The sequence below is a fragment of the Pterocles gutturalis genome, unplaced genomic scaffold (genome assembly GCF_000699245.1).
Source record: "Pterocles gutturalis isolate BGI_N339 unplaced genomic scaffold, ASM69924v1 scaffold45990, whole genome shotgun sequence".
Taxonomy (NCBI): Eukaryota; Metazoa; Chordata; class Aves; order Pterocliformes; family Pteroclidae; genus Pterocles; species Pterocles gutturalis.
In genome coordinates, this window is record NW_010142484.1 from 59 (window position 1) to 4969 (window position 4911).

The following is a 4911-nucleotide window of genomic DNA, read 5'->3' on the forward strand; positions in this document are numbered from 1 at the left end:
TTGGCCCCCAGCCAAGAGCAAACCCATCACACATGGCACAGGCAGAAAGATCAGCTTGTTGTTACTCTCTGTATCAATTCATGGTTGTTATCCACAGCCACAGCCAGAGAAAAATGCCATTACAGGCAAACAAAGTGAAAACAAAGCTCCAGAGAGGTCAACAAAAATTCAAACAAGGCAACTGGACGAGCCCCCGACCTGAGGCAAACTCAGCACGCTCCGGGTGGAATGGTACTGCCGTGCTGAATTGCTGGGCTGCAAACAGCAGGTATTTGGATCTCACCTTAGACATGTAGCTCACCCAGTAAGTTAACTCTGCCACCCTGCTCACTGCTCCAGGGGAAATTCAGGCTGGGACATGGAAGGGAAAGTAAAGCTCAGCCCTTACCATGCAAGGCTGGGGAACCTTGCCTTGGTGTTATTTTTTTAGGTGGAGACTTGCATTATTTCAGAGACAGTCCAGCTATCAAAGCAGGGGTGGTTGCTGAGCAACAGCTACTCCCACACAGCAAGCCCTGAAAGAGGAGAGAATGGAAGTAGTCAAGGGCAATGTAAATCCCATAATGTCCCTGCAGAGCAGGGCTGTGGCTTTAGGTCAAGCTCTGAGCCACAGGGGAGAGACACAGAGTTCCAGGTCCTCGTTCAGTATCAGAACAGCTCCAATCGGTAGCAGATACTTTCTCATTAAATATACTCCATGGGTTTGGTTTGGTTTGTTTTCCAAATTGTGACCTATGGCTGTATGTATTAATTGCTATTTTTTCTAATTCTTTGTTGTAATTTTACTCTCTTTGTGCATCTGTTGTCAGGATTACTCTCAGATTATTGTGGCAGAGGATATGCAATTGCTGCTTCTTGGCCAGAATGTGTGTTTTAATGGCAGGCTGTGTGACAGCGTAAATGTACGCTTGTATTTGAGATTTGTCTGTGTGTTATGAATGTGCATAGCTGTAATTTTAACCTGTAAATTTAAGAGAGGATTTGGGTGAATATTTTAAAAATTATTGTTACTCTTTATTTTGGAAGTGCACCAAGTTTAGCGTTGGGATGAGAGGTGTCTTCGTGTATTTCCCCTGTATTTGACAGGAATGTGTATCTATACATCCAGATGATGCTCCTAGGTGCCTTTTCCGGTATGCATTGTGTTTCACCAGTCAGCAGCGGAGGAGATGCTGCAAGCAGGCTGCTCCATCTGGCTCAGACACCCTTCTCTCACTGTGGCAGAAGAATACCTAAATAATGAGAAGGCAGATAGAAAGGAGGCAGATCCTTCCACAGAGACTTCTGCTTATTCCATTTAGAAGTCAGGCATGGCTGAAGCATGGAGTTTATATGTCTTTTATTCATATAAAAAATCCTTACAGGTTACTACCAGGTATAATGGGAATGCTGAATTTTTTACTCACACTAAATCATTTATGACACATTCCTCCAGTAGCTGGTGTGTTGAGTAAATTATTTGCTGTATTTTGTTTTTCTAATTTTTAATTTTGTTTTTGTAGTGGGTTCTAATTAAGTCAAATGGAAGCCATAAACCATCTGCACTGACCTGGTCTCAGAGTATCCTGGATTAGAGGACTTAATGAAAAAACAAATCCATCACTTAACAAGGGGGTACTGATAATTTCAAGGAGCTGGGCTGTTGACACTGGATTGCAGAAAAAATAGGATGTGGTGTGTGATGTTCTCTTTGTAGCTGAAAATGCATATTCAGTATTGTATACTGCAGTCAAAGACGCCTCTTCTGCTGAGTCTGAAAACTTGAGAGAAACTGCTTATGCATTAAAGCAGAAACTAGTCAATGGCGGGGGATACGCTTCCAAAGTGTGTGTGATCCCTCAAACCCTGCACCTGAATGGCACAAAGAACCAGGTGGAAGTTGCAGAGGATGATGTTCCCCAGCAAGAAAACTAAGCAAACCTGTGTGGTTATGCCAGCTTGTACCCAAAGAATGACGTTCTCACCTCCAGGGACATTCCCCTGTTCCTGCATGCACCTGTGGTTGTTGTGCTACACTTTAAGTGACCGTCTTGCCTGTGAGATCCTCAGCCTTCGCACTCTCAAGCGGTATGAGCTGCTCTCCAAGAACCAGCGCAAAGTCAAGGAGTGGTTTGTCCTTGGTCTTCCTGGAATGGGGAAAAAAATTGTGGCTTTGAAGATCATTGAGAGAATAAGAAATATTTTTCACTGTTCTGCAAAAAAGATACTCTACATTTGTGAAAATCGACTTCTGAAGAAGTTTATGGGGTAATCAGTAATTTATAATAATTTATAATGAATAATTTCCCCTTTTTTCTTTCTTTCCATCCTCTGTACAGAGAGCACAAGCCCTGCTGATTTTACATCTGATTGCCAAGTATCTAACTTTGGCTGACACACACACAAATCATCTCAAGAAAGGAGTTAGTGTTGAAAATGTTCCTGAGCTGAGCTCTGGCCCAAATCCAGCGTTCACTGACTGCACTGAGAATCCCATATTCGGTGACTGCTGGATTGTGTTAGACCTTCAAAAGACGATGGCCTTCATTTAATAGTCTATTATGGCTGATGCTGACATGAGAAATACCCACCTGCCTTTCTCTGTTGCTGCCTCACCACCGCCTGTGCTGGGCGTGATGCAAGCTCCTGTGCGGCTGTGCTGGGAACTGCCCCTTGGACCTGGGCCATCTGGACAAGGGGAACAGAAACAAATGTCCTTTCGGCAGAGGATTTCAGGCAGAGCAGTTCTCCCACCCTGTTCTCGCTGCGTTTCCGCTTGGGTCAGCACGGAGAGGTCCGCAGTCCACCACGGCGGACAAGGCACCTTCCATCGGGGAATCGCAGCCCGGCGCAGGCACGGCAGTGCCCAGGCTGCAGGTCCGGGACCCAGCAGGCAGATGGTCTGTCAGAAGGGCTGCCAGCCCCTGCTCACCCTGGGGAGGGAAGGGAACCCATCCTTCTCGCGGGAGCTCAGCACCACGCTGGGCCAGGGCAGGGCAGGGGAACACCCCTGGGGAGCCTGGCTGTGGGCGCTCCATGTAGGAAGGGTGAGCTTGAGTCTTCTCCCAGGACAGGGCCAAAGCCAGCTGGTGGGGGCCGTGCAGGCTGTGCAGTAACGCCTGTGCACAGCCAGTCCGTTGGAGTAAATGTTTTCACCGGGAAAATGGTACAGCTTGCTGAAATAGGAAGGTTTGTGTTTTCAGTCAGCAAGCAGCAATAGCCCTCCAAGGAAGAACCCCCTGAGAAATGAAGACAGTCTGGTCACATCTTTTTATGTAGAATATGGGGTTTTTGGGGGTTGGTTTGTTTTTTGGTTTTTTTGGGGTTTTTTTTAGAAATGAGATCTGCTGGTCTGTGACATGTGTCACCTTCTTAAAGGGGAACTTCCCAGAGGTGAAACACATTGTGGTCGATGAAGCTCAGAATTTTTGTCCTGAAGAAAGCTGTCACCAATATGTCCTTGAGCTAGCCAAGAAAAAAAAGTGGCATTTTCTGGGTCTTCCTGGATTTCTTCTAGTCCACTCACCCATAGGGTTGTGGTCTCAAGTTTACAGAACTGTATCCTCAGGAAAGGTTGGCCAAAGCGGTCCGTAATGCCAGGCAAACACACAATGTCATGTTTAATCTAACGGAGGCAGTCCTTCGAGAGCGTGATGCAGATATGCCCTGTGAGGTGCTGGAAGAGTTGCTTAAACAGGATGAACGTGCCCATTCTTTGTCAGGTGACTACGTAATAAAAAAAAAAATAAATATGGGAACGTTTGAAATGGCAGAGTACACGGCCAGGCAGTGCACCAGCTCTATCCAGCAAGGCTATCCTGTCAGATATTGCAATCCACCGCAGCACAGAGTGTGCAGCCCAGGTGTTCCGTCAGATACTGAAACCTGAGCTAAAAAGATAAATAAGGAAATGCAGAGTGAGGTTGATCTTGAGGTGAGGGAAGAATGTCTTAGAAAACGTCATTGTTCTTGGCAGCGTCCGATGCTTCTCAGGCCTAGAAAGGAGAGTTGTGTTTGGCATCCACCCTGTCATTCCCTGCACAAGAGGAGATAGCTCTCAGTCTTTGCTCCGAGCAGCATCCAGAGCCAACACCAAACTCCATTTGCTGTATCCCAAGGAAAAGACATTCTTCAGAAACCTGTCTTCAGACAACACTTTTCCTAAGGCTATGAACACTAGAATGCTTCTCTCATTTTTTGTTCAGTGATGTTATAGGGCAGCCTTATGATTCTTTTTTACGCCTTTTCCATAATTGATGCAAAAAATGCAGTTTCATATATGTATATATATTTCACCATGTATGCCTGTAGGATGTCAAACATTCATTTTAATTAAAGGACATTGCCACCCTGAGAGAACATATTGCTGAAAATGGCAGTTGCAGAAGGAAGCCAACAATTACAAAGTACTTGGATAAATCATAGAACAGTTTGGAGATGTGTACTTTCAATTCCTCTGAACTTTAAGCTGATTGCATGTTTGGAGTTGTTTCAGCACTACCAGAGTGGAGCTATGGGTTGGAAATGCCACAGGGGACATCTTTGTTTACATCCCTGCTGGTGCAAATGGTCAAAACTCTGCTTTTTTCAATGCTGGGGAGATTTTTGTGAATTTTCATCCATCTATTTTCTCATCCAAAAAGACAGAGCCACAGCTTGCTTTTGGGAGTGGTGGTGACTATGTCCACCTCTGCTGGGAATGGAGCTGTGGTTTTGTGACGATGTTGTATCACCTGAAATGCAGGTTTCTGCCAATGGTGGCAGTTCTGTCCCCGGCAGTATAGTCCCAAACCTCTCATAAGCAGGTTTGGGTGTACAGGAGTGTAGACAGTTGGGAACTTAGGGGTTTTTCTTTTTGCAAATTAGTCTTCAGCCAGGTAAGCTCCACCTTGTTATGCTGTTGCCCAAGTGCTACTGCTGGCATGAGGGACA

The 4911-nt window shown here is 45.6% G+C and overlaps 1 pseudogene; it reads left to right on the plus strand.

Moving 5' to 3' along the window:
• Nucleotides 1-1543: 1543 nt before the first annotated feature.
• On the plus strand, nt 1544-4007 carry LOC104469742 (annotated as a pseudogene).
• The last annotated feature ends 904 nt before the right edge of the window (nt 4008-4911 follow it).